The following is a 19,679-nucleotide window of genomic DNA, read 5'->3' as shown; positions in this document are numbered from 1 at the left end:
TATATCCAGCAAAACTCTCTCAAATATGAAGGTGACATTAAAACATTTACAGATAAACACAAGCTTAGAGAATTTGCAAAAACCAAACCAAAGCTACAAGAAATACTAAAGGATATTGTTTGGTCAGAAAACCAATAATATCAGATACCAGCACAAAACAAGGTCACAGAACAGAACATCCTGATATCAACCAAATAGGAAAATCACAAAGACAAATTAAGATTAATTTTAAAAAGAAAAAAATGCTCAAAACAGGGAATCATTGAAGTCAATATGGAAAAGATCACAATAATCAAAAAGAGGGACTAAATACAGGAGGCATAGAACTGCCATATGGGGAGGAAAACAACGTAATATAGGACAATACAAGTTAGGTTTTTACTTAGAAAAATAGGGGTAAATATTAAGGTAACCACAAAGAGGTCTAACAATTCCATAACTCAAAATAAAAACCAAGAAAAATATAGTGACTTAGCAAACAGAAATTGAACTACAATGAAAATGAGGAACATACAATTTACAAAGAAAAACGTCTCAGCACAAAAAAGTGGAAAAATGAAATTGTCAACAATACACACAAAAAGGCATCAAAATGACAGCACTAAACACATAAAAAAAAAAAAAACACATACTTATCTATAATTATGCTGAATGTAAATGGACTAAATGCACCAATAAAGAGACAGAGAGTCTCAGACTGGATAAAGAAACACGATCCGTCTATATGCTGCCTACAAGAGACACACCTTAGACTTAGAGACACAAACAAACTAAAACTCAAAGGATGGAAAAAAATATATCAAGCAAACAACAAGCAAAAAGGAGCAGGAGTAGCAATATTAATTTCTGACAAAATAGACTTTAAAGTTATATCCACCTCAAAGGACAAAGAAGGACACTACATAATGATTAAAGGGACAATTGATCAGGAAGATATAACCATATTAAATATCTATGCACCCAATGACAGGGCTGCAAGATACATAAAACAAACTTTAACAGAACTGAAAATTGAGATAGACACCGCCACAAGTATAGTAGGAGACTTCAACACACCACTTTCGGAGAAGGACAGGACTTCCAGTAAGAAGCTCAATAGAGAAACGGAAGACCTAATTGCTACAATCAACCAACTTGACCTCATAGACTCATTCAGAACACTCCACCCAACAGCTGCAAAGTATACTTTTTTTCTAGCACACATGGAACATTCACTAGAACAAACCACATATTAGGTCATAAAACAAACCTTTGCAGAATCCAAAACATTGAAATATTACAAAGCATCTTCTCAGACCACAAGGCCATAAAAGTGGAAATCAATAACAGAAAAATCAGGGAAAAGAAATCAAATACTTGGCAACTGAACAATACCCTGCTGAAAAAAGACTGGGTTAGAAGACATTAAGAAGGGAATAAAGAAATTCATAGAATGCAATGCGAATGAAAACACTTCCTATCAAAACCTCTGGGACACAGCAAAAGCAGCGCTCAGAGGTCAATGTATATCAATAAATGCACACATACATAAAGAAGAAAGAGCCAAAATCAGAGAACTGTCCCTACAACTTGAACAAATAGAAAGTGAGCAACAAAAGAGTACATCAGGCACCAGAAGAAAACAAATAATAAAAACTAGAGGTGAACTAAATGAATTGGAGAACAGAAAAACAATTGAAAGAATTAACAAAGCCAAAAGCTGGTTCTTTGAAAATATTAGGAAAATTGACAAACCATTGGCCAGACTGACTAAAGAAACACAGGAAAGGAAACAAATAACCCAAATAAGAAACGAGATGGGCCATATGACAACCAACCCAACTGAAATTAAAAGAATCATATCAGATTATTATGAAAAATTGTACTGTAACAAATTTGCAAACCTAGAGGAAATGGATGAATTCCTAGAAACACACTACCTACCTAAACTAACAAATCAGAAGTAGAACAACTAAATAGACCCATAACAAAAAAAGAGACTGAAAAGGTAACCAAAAAACTCCCAACAAAAAAAAGCCCTGGCCCAGCTGGCTTCACTGCAGAGCTCTACCAAACTTTCAGAGAAGAGTTAACACCACTACTACTAAAGGTATTTCAAAGCGTAGAAAATGATGGAATACTATCTAACTCATTCTATGAAGCCACCATATCCCTGATACCAAAACCAGGTAAAGACACCACAAAAAAAGAAAATTACAGACCTATTTCCCTCATGAACATAGATGCAAAAATCCTCAACAAAATTCTAACCAATAGAATTCAACAACATATCAAAAAAATAATCCACCATGACCAAGTGGGATTTATACCAGGTATGCAAGGTTGGTTTAATATTAGAAAAACCATTAATGTCATCCACCATATAAATAAAACAAAAGACAAAAACCGCATGATCTTATAAATTGCTGCACAAAAGGCATTTGACAAAGTCCAACACCCATTCATGATAAAAACTCTTACCAAAATAGGAATTGAAGAAAAATTTCTCAACATAATAAAGGGCATCTATACAAAGCCAACAGCCAACATCATTCTAAATGGAGACAGCCTGAAAGCATTTCCCTTGAGAATGGGAACCAGACAAGGATGCCCTTTATCACCGCTCTTATTCAACATTGTGCTAGAGGTCCTAGTCAGAGGAATTAGGCTAGACAAAGAAATAAAAGGCATCCGGATTGGCAAGGAAGAAGTCAAATTATCTCTATTTGCAGATGACATGATCTTATACACAGAAAACCCTAAGGAATCCTCCAGAAAAATACTGAAACTAATAGAAGAGTTTGGCAGAGTCTCAGGTTATAAGATAAACATAACAAAAATCACTTGGATTCCTCTACAACAACAAAAAGAACATCGAAGAGGAAATCACCAAATCAATACCATTCACAGTAGCCCCCAGGAAGATAAAATACTTAGGAATAAATCTTACCAAAGATGTAAAAGACCTATACATAGAAAACTACAAAGTATTAGTGCAAGAAACTAAAAAAAGGACCTACTTAAGTGGAAAAACAGACCTTGCTCATGGATAGGAAGACTTAACATAGTAAAAATGTCTATTCTACCAAAAGCCATCTATACATACAATGCACTTCCGATCCAAATTCCAATGACATTTTTTAATGTGAGGGAGAAACAAATCACCAACTTCATATGGAAGGGAAAGAAGCCCCGGATAAGAAAGCATTTCTGAAAAAGAAGAAGAAAGTGGGAGGCCTCACTCTACCTGATTTTAGAACCTATTATACAGCCACAGTAGTCAAAACAGCCTGGTACTGGTACAACAACAGGCACATAGACCAATGAAACAGAATTGAGAACCCAGATATAAATCCATCCACATAGGAGCAGCTGATATTTGACAAAGGCCCAGTGTCAGTTAATGGGGGAAAAGGTAGTCTTTTTAACAAATGGTGCTGGCATAACTTGGATATCCGTTTGCGAAAAAATGAAGCAGGACCCATACCTCACACCATGCACAAAAACTAACTCCAAGTGTATCAAAGACCTAAACAGACTAAAACAATAACGATCATGGAATAAAAAATAGGGACAACCTTAAGAGCCCTAATACAAGGCATAAACCGAATACAAAACATTACCAAAAATGACGAAGAGAAACCAGATAACTGGGAGCTCCTAAAAATCAAACACCTATGCTCATCTAAAGACTTCACCAAAAGAGTAAAAAGACCACCTACAGATTGGGAAAAAATTTTCAGCTATGACATCTCTGACCAGCACCTGATCTCTAAAATCTGTGTGATTCTGTTAAAACTCAACCACAAAAAGACAAACAACCCAATCAAAAAGCGGGTAAAGGATATGAACATGCACTTCACTAAAGAAGATATTCAGACAGCTAACAGATACATGAGAAAATGCTCTTAATCATTAGCCATTAGAGAAATGCAAATTAAAACTACGATGAGATTCTATCTCACTCCAACAAGGCTGGCATTAATCCAAAAAACACAAAATAATAAATGTTGGAGAGGCTGCAGAGAGATTGGAACTCTTATACACTGCTGGTGGGAATGTAAAATGGTACAACCACTTTGGAAATCTATCTGCCGTTTTCTTAAAAAGTTAGAAATAGAACTACATACAACCCAGAAATCCAACTCCTCGGAATATACCCTAGAGAAATAAGAGCCTTTACACGAACAGATATATGCACACCCATGTTTATTGCAGCACTGTTTACAATAGCAAAAAGCTGGAAGCAACCAAAGTGTCCATCAACAGATGAATGGTTAAAGAAATTATGGTATATTCACACAATGGAATTCTACGCATCGATAAAGAACGGTGAGGAATTTTTGAAAGATTTCATTAACATGGAGGAACCTGGAAGGCATTATGCTGAGTGAAATTAGGCAGAGGCAAAAGGACAAATATTGTTTAAGACCACTATTATAAGATCTTAAGAAATAGTATAAACTGAGAAGAACACACACTTTTGAGGTTATGAGGGGGGATGGAGGGAGGGTGGGAGAGGGTTATTTACTGATTAGTTAGATAAGAACTACTTTAGGCGAAGGGAAGGACAATACTCAATACATGGAAGGTCAGCTCAACTGGACTGGACCAAAAGCAAAGAAGTTTCTGGGATAAACTGAATGCTTCGAAGGTCAGCAGAGCAAGGGCAGGGTTTGGGGACTATGGCTTAAGGGGACTTCTAAGTCATCTGGCAAAATAATTCTATTATGAAAACATTCTGCATCCCACTTTGAAATGTGGCATCTGGGGTCTTAAATGCTAACAAGTGGCCATCTAAGATGCATCAATTGGTCTCAACCCACCTGGATCAAAGGAGAATGAAGAACACCAGGGTCACACGATAACTATGAGCCCAAGAGACAGAAAGGGCCACATGAACCAGAGACCTACATCATCCTGAGACCAGAAGAACTAGATGGTGCCCGGCCACAACCGATGACTGTCCTGACAGGGAACACAACAGAGAACCCCTGAGGGAGCAGGGAACAGTGGGACGCAGCCCCCAAATTCTCATAAAAAGACCAGACTTAATGAGACTAGAAGAATCCCGGCGGCCACGGTCCCCAAACCTTCTGTTGGCCCAGGACAGGAACCATTCCTGAAGACAACTCATCAGACATGGAAGGGACTGGACAATGGGTTGGAAAGAGATGCTGATGAAGAGTGAGCTACTTGTATCAGGTGGACACTTGAGACTGTGTTGGCGTCTCCTCTCTGGAGGGGAGATGGGAGGGTAGAGAGGGTTAGAAACTGGCAAAACCCTCAAGAAAGGAGAGACTGGAAGGAGGGAGTGGGCTGACTCATTAGGGGGAGAGTAAGTGGGAGTATGGAGTAAGGTATATATAAGCTTATATGTGACAGGCTGACTTGACTTGTAAACTTTCACTTAAAGCACAATAAAAATTATTAAAAAAAATTTCTACCAATTAGGTTAAAATTTATGGCAGAGATGGAGGGGTAAATGCATTATCACATGCTACATTTAAAAAAAAAAAAACTAAAGAAATAGTTTCCTATAGTTACTCAAAAAATGAGAATTATGTTTTGTAACATTCCACCGAAAGTAAATTTAACCCATTTATACTTAATTCATTCATTTCACCAAAAAAGATTTGATGAAATTGCAAACAATTCATAAATATATAAAATCATTTATATCTGTTTATTCCTAGTGCTTGCCAACATGGTACCTAATAAATGAGCTCTCAATAAGAAAATAATAATAACTACACTGAATGTAAATAGCCTAAATGCACCCATAAAGAGATACAGAGTGACAGAATGGATAAGAAAAACAGGATCCATCAATATGCTGTCTACAAGAGACACACCTTAGAAATAAAGACATAAATTTATTAAAAATCGCAGGATGGAAAAAAAATATATCTAGGAAATAGCTACCAAAAAAGAGAAGGAGTGGCAATAGTAATCTCTGATAAAATAGACTTTAAAACAAAATCCACCATAAAAGTCAAAGAAAGGCACTATATAAAGATTAAAAGGGATGATCCATCATGAAGACATAATCATAATAAACATCTACGCACCCAATGACAGGGCTCCAAAATACATAAAACAAGCTCTAACAGCACTGAAAAGAGAAATCAACAGTTACACAATAATAGTAGGAGATATCAATATGCCGCTCTAGGTAAAGGGCAGAACACATAGAAACTCAACAAAGATGCAGAAGAACTAAAGGTCACAATCGGTCAACTTCACCTCATAGACATACATAGAACACTCTACCCAGCAGCTGCAAAGTACACATTCTTTTCCAACGCACATGGAACGTTCTCCAGAATAAACCACGTCTTAGGACACTTTTTTTTTAGGCCACAGAGCAACCCTCAACAAACTCCAAAACATTGAGATAATACAAAGTATGTTCTCTAACCACAATGCCATGAAGGCAGAAATTAACAACAGGAAGAGCAAGGAAAAAAAAAAATCATTTACATGGAAACTGAATAACGTCCTGCTGAAAAACCACTGGGTAATAGAAGAAATCAGAGATGGAATCACAAAATTCCTAGCATCAAATAAGAATGAAAACACATCATACCAAAACCTTTGGGACAGAGCAAAGGCAGTGCTTACAGGTGAATTTATAGCAAATGATGCACACATCAAAAAAGAAGAAAGGGACAAAAACAAAACATTAGCTACACGACTTGAACAAATAGAAAGCGAACAGCAAAAAAAGCCCGCAGCCACCAAGAGAAAGGAAATAATAAAGATCAGAGCGGTAATAAATGAAATGGAGAATAGAAAAACAGTATAAAGAATCAACAAAACCAAAAGTTGGTTCTTTGAAAGGATCAACAAAATTGACAAACCACCAGCCAAATTAACAAAAGAAAAACGGGAGAGGACGCAAATAACCCAAACAAGAAATGAAATGGGAGATATTACAACAGGCCTAACTGAAATAAAAAGGATCATAAAAGAGTACTATGAAAAAGTATACTCCACCAAATTTGAAAACCTAGAGGAAATGGACAAATTTCTAGAAACACACTACCTACCCAAACTAAAACAAAATGATGTTCAAAATATGAACAAACCCATAACAAGAGAAGAGATTGAAAATGTAATAAAAAAAAAAAAAAAAAAAAACTCCCAACAACAAAAAAAAGCCCTGGCCCAGAGGGCTTCACTGGAGAATTCTACCAAACATCCAGAGAAGAGTTTACACCAGTAGTACTCAAGCTATTTCAGAATATAAAAAAGGAAACTGTACTTCCAAATTCATTCTATGAAGCCAGCATAACTGTGATACTAAAACCAGGCAAAGACACCACAAAAAAGAAAATTATACACCAATATCTCTCATGAAGATAGATGAAAAATTCTCAAGAAAATTCTAGCCAATAGAATTCAGCATCATATCAAAAAAAAAAAAAATACACCACAACCAAGTAGCATTCATACTAGTTATGAAAGGATGATTCAACATTAGAAAATCAATAAATGTAACCCATCACATAAATAAAAGGAAAGAATCACATGATCATCTCAATTGACTAAGAAAAGGCATTTGACAAAGTCCAACACCCATTCCTGATAAAAACTCTCAATAAAACAGGTACGGAAGGTAAATTCCTCAACATAATAAAGGGCATCTATGCGAAACCCATGGCCAACGTCATTCTTAATGGAGCAAGGTGGTAAACATTCCCCCTTGAGAACAGGAAGAAGACAAGGATGCCCTTTATCACCATTCGTATTTAACATCATGCTGGAAGTCCTAGCTAGAGCAGTAAGGCAAGAAAAAAAATAAAGGGCATACAAATTGGTAATGAAGAAGTTAAACTGTCCGTATTTATGGATGATACGATACTATACATAGAAAACCCAAGAGACTCCACAAGAAAACTATTGGAACTAAGAGAAAGATTCAGCAGAGTAGCAGGATAAACACACAAAAATCAGCTGGGTTCCTATACACCAATAAAGAGAATGGTGACAAGGAAATCAGGAAAACAATACCATTTATAAAAAAAAAACAGCCCCTGAAAAAAATAAAATACTTAGGAATAAATCCAACCAGGGATGTAAAAGGCCTACACAAAGAAAACTACAAAACACCACTGTGAGATACCAAAAGAGATCTACATAAATGGAAAAACATACCATGCTCATGAATAGGTAGACTCGACATCGTGAAAACGACAACTCTGCCAAAAGCAATTTAAACAAATGCAATGCGATCTTGATTCAAATATCAACAACATTCTTTAAAGAAATGGAAAAACTAATTATTAACTTTATATGGAAAAGTTTTTTTTTTTTTTTATTGAAGAAGAAGAATAAAGTAGGAGGACTCCCACTACCTGGCCTCAGGACCTACTATACAGCTACCGTAGTCACAACAGCCCATCCACCTGTCATCACCTGACCTTTGACAAGGGCCCAAAGTCCATCGAATGGGGAAAAGACAGTCTTTTAAACAAATAGTGCTGGCAAAACTGGATGTCCATCTGCAAAAAAAAAAAAAAAATGAAACAGGACCCATACCTCACACCATACACAAAAAACTAATTGAAAATGAATCAAAGGCCTAAATATAAACCCAAAAAGTATAAAGTGCATAAAAGAAAAAATAGGATCAACACTAGAGGCCCTAATATGTGGCATTAACAGGATATAAACCATAACCAACAACACGCAAGCTCCAGAAGATAACCTAGATAACTGAGGTCTTCTAAAAATTAAACACTTATGCTCATTAACAGAGTTCACCAAAAGAATAAAAAGAGAACCTACAGATTGGGAAAAAATTTTCCGCTATTACAAACCAGACGAAAGTCTAATCTCTAAAATATACAGGAAAATCCATCACCTCTACAACAAAAAGACAAAAAAAAAAAAAAAAAAAGACAACAGAATGAAAAATTCTGGAAAGGGATCTTTTAAAGAAAATGTAATGATAGAACTGAACCCTTGTCAAATTTTACACCTAGTATGTTATACAGGGCTTTGAAAGCAGCAGAGGCTTTCAAGAAAGATTTTTTTAAGCAAACAGGAAGAGGCCATTTTAAGTTTCATCACAGAATAGGACTGATTGCCTCCTGAGGGAATGCTGTGTTACCTTAATCTGATTGGCCACAATCTTGAGACCAGACCTTGAAGACCACACCACTTGCAGATCACTGCGTTCTTCCACAGTGTTCTGTAGAACTGTGGCTTCTTGTATGGAATTTATTAAGTACATATTAGATAACCTCCACGTATCTGTCAGTTTGTTGTACTGTGGGGCTTGTGTGTTGCTGGATAAAATTATGGATAATGTTGGTAAGAATGGCAATTCCAGAACACTTAATTGTGTTCCTGAGGAAATTACATAGATCAACAGGCAGTTTTTTGGCAAGAGCAAGGGGATACTGATTGGTTTAAAGTCAGGAAAGGTGGGCGTCAGGGTTGTATTCTTTCACCATACCTATTCAATCTGTATGCTGAGGAAACAGTATGAGACGCTGGACTATATGAAGAAGAATGGGGCATCAGGATTGGAGGAAGACACATTAACAACCTGCATTTTTCACATGACACAACCTTGCTTGCTGGAAGTGAAGAGGACTTGAAGCACTTACTAATGAAGATCAAAGACCACAGCCTTCAGTATGGATTACACCTCAACAAAAAGAAAACAAAAATCCTCACAACTGGACCAATAAGCAACATCATGATAAACGGAGAAAAGATTGAAATTGTCAAGGATTTCATTTTACTTGGATCCAGAATCAACAGCCATGGAAGCAGCAGTCAAGAAATCAAAAGATGCATTGCATTGGGTAAATCTGCTGCAAAGGAGCTCTTTAAAGTGTTGAAGAGCAAAGATGTCACCTTGAAGACTAAGGTGTGCCTGACCCAAGCCATGGTATTCTCAATCGCATTATATGCATGTGAAAGCTGGACAATGAATAAGGAAGACCGAAGAAGAATTGATGCCTTTGAATTGTGGTGTTGGTGAAGAATATTGAATATACCACGGACTGCCAAAAGAACGAACAGGTCTGTCTTGGAAGAAGTACAACCACAGTGCTCCTTAGAAGCAAGGATGGCGAGACTGCATCTTACGTACTTTGGAGATGTTGTCAGGAGGGAGCAGTCCCTGGAGAAGGACATCATGCTTGGTAAGGTACAGGATCAGCGGAAAAGAGGAAGACCCTCAACGAGGTGGATTGACACGGTGGCTGCAAAAACGAGCTCAAGCATAACAATGATTGTAAGGATGGCGCAGGATTGGGCAGTGTTTCATTTGGTTGTGCATGGGGTCGCTACAAGTTGGAACCGACTCAATGGCACTTAACAACAACAACTATTTCCAAATTTCAGCCCCCAAAAGCTCTTTATAAACACGTACAAGTTTTCATTATTGCAAAAACTCACTTCTAACTCTGCTTCCTTACCAACCTACAAAACCAAAAAAAAAGAAGAAAAACCAAACCCATTGCCTTGGAGTTGATTCTGACTCATAGCAACCCTACAGGACAGAGTAGTACTGCCCCATAGGGTTTCCAAGGAGCAGCTGGTGCATTTGAACTGCCAACCTTTTGCTCAGTTGTTGTAGCTCTTAACCAGTGCACCACCAGGGCCCAATAAACCTAATTAGTAGGGATTATATTTCCCTTTCCTCAAGTTTTCATTGGCTCCTACCTGCCCTTCATTCCATTACGGAAGAAGGCATGATCCTCAGTTCGGTGTGTCAGTCAAGGAGCTTGTCCAACTTAGTTTGACTCCCCCCCAATTCCCTTCTCCCCTCCCACCTCCAGTCTTTTTGAGGCCCAGCGGCGCTTCACAAAGCAAATATCCTTTTCTCCCATTTGTGCTGAGATTTACAGGGACAGTGCTAGTTTTCTTGCTTTGCCTGTGACTAGGAGGTAGATTTAATTCTGGAATTAAGTGCAAGCAAGTTCATTATTGCTTCAGATATAAACCTCTAATCCAGCTTTTATTGCTACTAAAACTGATTTTTTTTTTTTTTTTTTTTTTTCATCTCACTGGTTCTGAATTCAGGGAGAGGAAAGGGGATTTATTTATTGGACTCTTTAGACCACTAGCACCTCTCTTTCTCTATTCAGCCAGGTTCCCACCCTACTATTTCACGACAATGCTCTGGCAAATACCATCCCTCATTTCTGCCATTAACTGTATTGACATCTCATGTAGTATTGAACACATCAATAAACATAACTTCAGCTTTACCATTTGGGACCTAACAAACCCAACCCTTTCACTGATATGAGTATTCATTAATTAAAAGAATTACTAGTTAGATCAAGAGTGCGAAGTTAACGAAATTTGTATTCCTACAGATATCCCTTATGACATTTGTATTCCTATAGATAACCCTTCATCACAAATGAAATTATTGCAAAACAATGTGTGACTGGGTGTGGAACAGAACTTCTGTTGTTTGAGAAGTTCGGCTCATGCCTCAAAATGAAAATGGCTAATAGGTGACAAGTACCCACTCTTAATCCTCTCTCCCTGGCTCCTTTCCCAAAGAGACCATGACATTGCCCCTTAACTGTGCAGGAGAGCCCACGAAGGCTTGCTTGCTTTCCAGTGAGAGTGCTTTTCATCTAAGCCCTTCTAGCCCACCTTTCCGGTGTTTGAAGGAAACAATACACTAATTTGCACAAGGCATTGAAGACTAACTATGGTGTTTAAAAAACCATTTCCCTCGAGTCAATTCCGACTCTATAGAATAGAGTGGAACTGCTCCATAGAGTTTTCAAGGAGCAGCTGGTGGATTCCAACTGCCGACTAGTTAGTTAGCAGCGGAAGCTCGCCGTAGCTCTTAGCCACTGCGCCACCAGGGCTCCCCCCAAAATGACAGTCATTGAAAACCCTGTGGAATGCAGTTATACTCTGAAACACATGGGGCCGCCGTGGGTCAGAATCAACTCTGTGGCTACCGTTTCCATTGTTTTTTTTAGATACTGGCAAAAATAATATAAATTTAGATGGTGAGTACAGCAAAGTTACATTACCTTAATGATTCGAAGTTTATTTCAATTAGAAGTAAAATGATATGCAAATGTGCATATGTATGCTTTAATTTAAAAGTAAATGGAAAATAAAGGTGAACTGAATAAATTTAAGAGGAGAAAGGTTTGAAATTCAACTCATTAAGGGAACCAATAAACTAATCAGGGATGCCTTCCATTACATACGTATCTTGAAAAGTAACTTTTCTCTAAGCTAAGAGAGGTGATATTCTTTTGACAACTTTTTTTTTTTAATATAATAAAAGCCATTTAGCCATGAGGTTTAGTTTACTTATGATAGGGGACAAACATTATAAAGCTGTGTCAGGCAGTTAGTAAAAGTAGAATGTTACATTTTTTTTTTTTTTTTTTTTTTGGCACTTTGTGAAGTGGTTTTGATTGTATTTTTGCCTCTATCAGTTGGCCAGGGGAGAAGTGCAGAAAAGGGGACCATTTGGGGGCACACCAAGACTTTTGTTTTGACCACTTCACTGTCTTCTCAAAGAGTACTGACAATGAGTAATAATTCTATCCCTTTCATATATTGCAGGACGAAACTACAATGTTAAAGAGGGAGGAAATAAAATGTAAAAGGTAATAGCTAATTTGTTCTCCATGCCAGTTCAGCCCTTGGCCTTTCCTGAGCAGATACTGCCAATAGTGACGAATTATATCATGATTTTGTGATGCAGACTGTCCACTCGGGACTGAGAAGAAATGACCAAACTTGAAGACCTGCCTCTGAAAGTACAGACCCAAAGATCACAGGTCAGCTCTTTAGACGCTACAGTCTTCTTGAGAGAATATATCTGCCAAGTATCCAAAGGAAAAACAAGTGCCAAACAGCAGTATTTTAGTCACCAGAAAGATCACTGTTACTTTCTAGGAATATTGTGGAGATAAAAATAATAAAAGTGCTTTAAGCTAGTCCCAGGAAGACAACGAACAAATTCAAATTATGGTCTGGCTTGCTTCAACCCTTTATAGCCAGGCCCTTGTTTTTTTCCATCTTTACAGATGAACTCACTCAGAATCAGTGTTTCTTGTAAGTGCTGAACCATTTCAGAGAAAGAGAAAAAGAATTCAATGACTTGGGGGCAGCTCAATGAGCAGCGTATAGTTAGAATACTGGTGTATTCAAGAATAAATGGTAACCCGGTAATCCTAAACCTAGACTAAGGTTCCCGATGTCATAAGCCAAGGATAATGCTCCTGGTGCAGACCACAGATGTAGGCCACTAACTCAGATGGTCACTGTGCTCTGGTTGGACTGACGATGCCCCAACATCACAGTTTGTTGAAACCGGTTGAGTTACCTTGGGCAAGCTGCTTTGTTTTCCAGACTTGGTTTCTCTAGTTTGTTGAAAGAGAGGGCTAGAAAGATTGTCTCTAAAGAGCCCATGCTGCTGAAGCATGGTCCACACAGAGACCCTCGGCCACTGGGAGTTCCTCCTGCCACATTCTTCTCCACCAAAGCATTTATACAAACTACTGGGAAGTTAGAGGCAAATACAAAACACTTCACGTAAAACACTTCACGTAAAACTTAGGAATCTACCTTCCAACCCCTGCTCCCAGAATTCTCAGTCTTAACGCCGTATCTCTTCAAATCCTGTAGCGGTTTGTCGTAACTAAGTCATGAGCAATATGAAAATTAAGAACTGGTTGTTGAGGATGTTGTATGAAGCAGGAAAGACATAAGAGGTATCTGGAGTGATATACCTAATAACAAAAAAAAAAAAAAACAGGAAAAAACCCATTGCCCTCAAGTCAATTCCTACTCATGGTGACCCCATGTGTCACAGGGTAGAACTGTTCCATAGGGTTTTCTCGGCTGTGATCTTTACAGAAGCAGGTTGCCAGGCCTTTCTTCCACAGTGCCACTGGGTGGGTTCTAACCGCCAACCTTTAGGTTAGTAGTCAAATGCAAACGGTTTGTACCACCCAGGGACCTAATATATTTAATAACTGATATCAAAGAGCAGGCACCCTAAACAAAATGAGAAAAGGGACAAGTATGCCTTGCATGTTCTCCTGCTTTCCATCTCAGTGCTGAAAGACCTGCATCTCTCTTCAGATACCCTGTGGAGTCATCATGCCCCTTAGCAGCCCAGGAGGTGTTCCATGCCAACCTTCCCTTACCCAGAGCATACCTAATGGGCCTTCATAGTCTGGGCATTGCCTCAGGGCTCTGGAACTACTTTCACTAAATATACTAATAAAAGCAGCTTAGCTGCTAATATGTCTCCTTTAATGGTAAAGTAAGGGCAAATTCAAAGCACTAGTGGCAAGTATATATGATATTGCCTTTGGTGGCGGGGAGGGAGGGAGAATTCTGAATTTCCGGAATATGACAAGTCACAAGAAGTCACCTACCTTATATACATAAAGAGAACCTTTGGAAGAATTATCCTAGGATGTTAAGCCAGGATGTATCCAAAATGTTCACATTAGGAGCAGTGGTAGATAAGCCTGAATAGGCAGGGTGGAGTCAAATTGTGGCGAGCTTTGAATGCCTCGCCTGAAGAGTGTGGATTTTATTCTATAGACAAAGAGAGTCTTTAGAGGTGTATGAGGTGTTTGTAAGCATGACAAAGATTGTGAGCATGGCACAGGACCGGGCAGTGTTTCATTCTTTGGTACACAGGTGGCTATGAGTCGGAACTGACTGACGGCACCTGAGAACAACAACAACAAAGATGCTGAGAGAGAAGAAATTTTTATAGTGTTATTTCAGAAAGATTTATCCGATGGTGGTTAATATACCAGGTTAAAGGACAAAAGACTGGAAAAAAAATCATTTTAAAGACTATTATCATGCTCAAGATTGAAGAAATGGACACGAAGAAATGGATTTGAAATACACCTGGAAGGATGAATTGAAAGAAGTTGATGAATTTACACAGAAAATGAAGAAAAGTATAAGATTTCAAAAACTTAGATGACTAGGAACAGACAATGATTTGGACAAGAAAAAAGAACCTCGAGAAAAAAAAGAAAAAAGCCAAAATTAAAGCAAGGAACCATGTGGAATGTCCAAAACCAGGTTGCATCAAGCCATGAAGATCATAAATGTACTATTCAATTCACTGGATATAAAGCTATTATTAAAAGCCATAAGTAACATGGACGTATATCATGGAAACCCAAAAAAAGATACAAGCCCCAACCAAGTAAGTAGGAAAGAAATGAATTAATATTTTTGAAGTCAAAAAGTGGTTTTGAGATAAGGTATAAGAGGTCTAAAAATGTGCTCCAGAGAGTCATTATAGGGGTATGTTTTAACACCCTCTTGAGTTTCCCAACTACTGCTGTGTTATACCATTGCCTAAGGATAATGCCTTATGATAAGGCTCTCCAAAGATGCTTTCCAGATAAACCATGTATAAAAGATACATGATACGTGCACACAAACACACACAATGGCAGATGCACACTGAAACTCTGCCACTCTTCCATACTTCATCATTTCAAATTAAAAATTGAACAATCACATGTTGAGTTCTTAATCTATGTAAGGCATAGAAACTCCTGACTTGCAATACTGGGAAGATAGAGTCTAAAGCATTAAATGGTTTGGAAGAATGAACATGTTTCTTAATTCATATGGTTTTTCACCTGCTAAGATTTGTTTTCCAAGCATGTCATCCAGACCAACAGACTATCAATTAATGATGAGTACATCAAGTTTACTTTCTTAAATTAGGATGTTTTCCTTCACTATACAAATGTAAAAATTAAAAAAATAATAATACAATTCAGAAGCAGTTGAAATCATTTTGTTTCACTCAAAAAATTAATATAAAGTTTTATTAATATTAATTGGAGTATGAGGTCTTTATAAAGAAGCATAAATACCTGAAAATTGCTATCACAGAGTCCATATGAAATTTTCACTACCCGCTAAAGCAAAAACACTGGAAACCTATAAATTATGACATGAAAATCATTTCTATAAATAAATATATGTGTAAATATTTTTATTAAATTTCATTGTTTCTATCTTAGTTTTATTTTCAATATATACAAACTATTAAATATCATAAGCCAAAATAAAATATACAAAATTGTGCAATACAATGACCTGTAAAAAAAAAAATTTTTTTTTTAATATTTTGTATTTATCCTTTTTATTAACATTATTATGTAATATTTTTACCAGTCAGGCAAATGCTAATGTGTATAATTCTATACGGTAACCTATATTTCCAAACATTAATCTTTTATGGTTTGGGTCATCAGTTTACATTTGCATCTGTGATCCCCAGGAAGATCCTTAGGAAAACTGGCGATGTTTTAGAGGTAGCACCTTTTAATGACTCCAACAACAGGCCTTTGCCTGCATCTACCAGTAGGTGGAGCAGACAACATAATTTATTGGCCAAGAACAAGGGCAAGGGAATGAAAGACGGCTTTATTTGGAATAAAACAAATCTGCAAATGAGATTTTCTTCAAAGGAAACATGTCTCATATGTGTGAGATTTAGTTTGACTGGTTACTGAATCAAAATAAATAACTTTATTAAATAATCAATCTTTGCAGAAAGATAAATTTCCAGATGGAGGCAAAGTTTGCATTTTACTTTATTCAAATCAACTAAAATTAGCTCTCTTTGCATAAAACTTTTATAGGGACAGAGACTTTTTTTGATGTGCTCATTTAATAAGGGCACTAAACCCAATCCTGTTTTACAGGTGATGGGGTGCATAACAAATAGCATTTTCTGGGAAATATAATTGACTAATCCTATTATGTCTGTAGCAACAAATTAGCCTTATTACTACTAGTAAACGGTGATTGATTATTTATGCAAATAAGTTACCATGTTCAGCTTTCTGATTGAAATAAGCATATACCAAAGGTGCTTTAATATGACTTGAACTTTTTAATTAATAAAACCCTGAGGGGCCTATTAATTCACTCATTGCAATATTAGTTATTTACTTGTGTAATTCCTATTAGCACAAACATATTTGCCTGAATAAAGATGAGATAATTAACCAGTAAAAATTAGTAATAGCTTCTACAACTATTTTAAGACTTACATTGGATTTGTACTAAAAATAAGCTTAAAACTGACTTTAGAACTGTTCGAACAGTATATGAATATATCAGTGGATCACTGTAATCATTCTAAAATTATTAATATAATAAATAACATTATTTCATTTATTAGCTACATCAGAACACACAAATACAATTTTGGCTTACAAAATCTCCACCTTTTTTGAAGCATTATTTGTCTGAGAATAAACTTTTTATTTCTACTCAAAAAGTTATGCTATATTAGAACTATGAACATTTTAATATAAAAATTAGTATTCTGCAAACTGTATTAATATCATCCTAAATTATTGAAATCTTCTCTAAAAATAGTGTCCTCCTCTTGCTAAAAATGCTATTAGAATTATTTAAGCAGGCCAACAAAACATTATTTACTTTTGGATATTTATACACTAAATTCAAAAATATTTGTAGGAACTGAAAGTCAAACCGATACAATCTTTCAAAATAATAGATAATCATAAATAATTCATAATTGGCTTTTATTTTGTGCTTAAATGTGTATTTAATATAATGTAAAATCAAGCTTCTTAAAACAAGCAATAAAATTAATCTGTGAACAACTGACTTAGAAATATTTTAAAGTCCGCAGCTTGGTTTCTTCCCAACAGCCAAGTCATGTTGAGAAAATCAGTGGCAATACTCAGACAGAAGTACGGGTCTTTCACGCTCTGAGTTTTATAGGTTAAGGAAAATAAAACAAAATAGTAAATGGCAGCAAAATCATAGATGGTTGTTAATTTCAAGTGATGCCACCTATAGAAGCTCCATAACAGAAAGTTGGCCATTGACGTCTACTAAAAAGGTGCTTGATACTAGACTGAAATTAGACTTCACGCTCCATGTGGCCAGGGCTCAGGTCTTGTGCATTTTTATATCCCAATGTCCTTTTTTTTTTTTTTTTTTTAATGTCCTAGAACAGTAACACATGGTAACCAAAAAAAAAAAAAACAAAACAAACCCTTTGTCTCCAGTCGATTCTGACTCATAGCAACCCTATAGGACAGCATAGAACTGCCCCATAGGGTTTCCAAGGAGCGGCTGGTGGATTCAAACTGTTTGCCTTTTGGTGCAGTGGTTAATCACTGGGCTGTAGGAATTCACCAGCTGTTCTGTGGGAGAAAGATGTGGCAGTCTGTTTCCATAAAGATTAAAAATACAGCCTTGGAAACCCTGAGGGGCAGTTCTACTCTGACCTATAGAGTTACCAGGAGTTAGAATTAACTCGATCCAATGGGTTTGGATTTTTGGTTATTGGCTCCTTAGTTTCATCAGTTATTTGGTAATAATAGAACACTAAAAAAAAAATTACAAGGAATTTTTAATTTATAATTCTATAAATAAAAACGTAGCCCACCAACCAAAACAAACAAGCCCATTGCCATCAAGTCAATTCCGACTTATACTGGCCCCGTCGGACATAGTAGAACTGCCCCACAGGGTTTCCAAGGAGCGGCTGGTGGATTCGAACTGCTGATTTTTTGGTTAGCAGCCAAATGCTTAACCAGTGCACCACCAGGGCTTCAGTCACACAACTAAACATTTTATATTGTTATGGATTTTATAATTCTAAATACTTTGACTTTTCTTTTTTTAATTTTCGTTTAAATTATTATTTAAGAATTTAGAGTCAAATGGCCTCAGTTTGAGTACCAGGTCAATTATTACTTAGCTTTGTGTCTGTAACCAGTCACATAATATCTCTGCGTCTACTGTTAAGTGAAGTAACTCAACTCTACAAATCCAAATGAACAATAAGATAGTGATCATTACTGTAAACTATTTTTTTTTTTTTTTATTATTTAGACAACCAGACAGAGGCTAGAGGCCTAGGAGATGTGACCCAAATGTGTGTGACCAAACAGCAGTTAATAAGTTTTTTAATTTGGATGCATCAAAGGATGGTATTCAGGTGCCCTGGTGGTGCAGGGGTTAAACTCTCCGCTGCTAAACAAGAGGCTGGAGGTCTGAACCCACCCAGCGGCTCTGTGGGAAAAAGACCTGGCAAATTGCTCCCATGAAGATCACATCCTAGAAAACCCTATGGGGCAGTCCTACTCTGCCACATGGGGTTGCAATGAGTCAGAATCGACTGAACAGCGCCCAACAACAACAAGGATGACATTCACTTTGGGGTCTCATCCTCCACCACTGAGACTTGCTGTGCCCACATTTGAAGACATTTGAATATGATACCCTGAGCTAGAACTGTGAGGCTGGATTTGAAAGTCTCTAAGAAAGAATAATAATAAAAAAAACCTCTAAATTGCTACATTCCTGACTGGAACTCTGTTAATAAAGCACATCTCAACTGCCAAATTCATGCTTTTTTAACCACATTACTTTTTGAGTAGAATATTATACATGCGATATATTCTTTCTTAGCAACCATGCCAAAATCTGTAACTTTGCCAAGTACCATGAAGTAAATTTCTAAGTGTTCCAAATTCCTCACTGACATTTCTATATGAAGTTGTGAGGTAAACTGCTGAAGCAATTTTATTAAAAAGCTTCACCTGAAAACTTCCAATCAAAATTCGGAAAGGGTGGGGAACGGTTTTAATCTCAACATTAGCCCAATTAAAAGCGAAAACACGAAAGCCACCTCAGCT

At 36.9% G+C, this 19,679-nt stretch overlaps 1 protein-coding gene across 16 annotated transcripts in view; it reads right to left on the bottom strand.

Moving 5' to 3' along the window:
• The window catches only part of SPATA17 (spermatogenesis associated 17), a 360,593-nt gene that overhangs the window by 231,179 nt on the left and 109,735 nt on the right, over positions 1 to 19,679 (bottom strand). The window lies entirely within an intron of this gene.

Source organism: Elephas maximus, chromosome 24, assembly GCF_024166365.1.
Source record: "Elephas maximus indicus isolate mEleMax1 chromosome 24, mEleMax1 primary haplotype, whole genome shotgun sequence".
Taxonomy (NCBI): domain Eukaryota; kingdom Metazoa; phylum Chordata; class Mammalia; order Proboscidea; family Elephantidae; genus Elephas; species Elephas maximus.
Note: the sequence above shows the minus strand (reverse complement) of the source record. Positions and strands in the feature narration are given on the sequence as shown.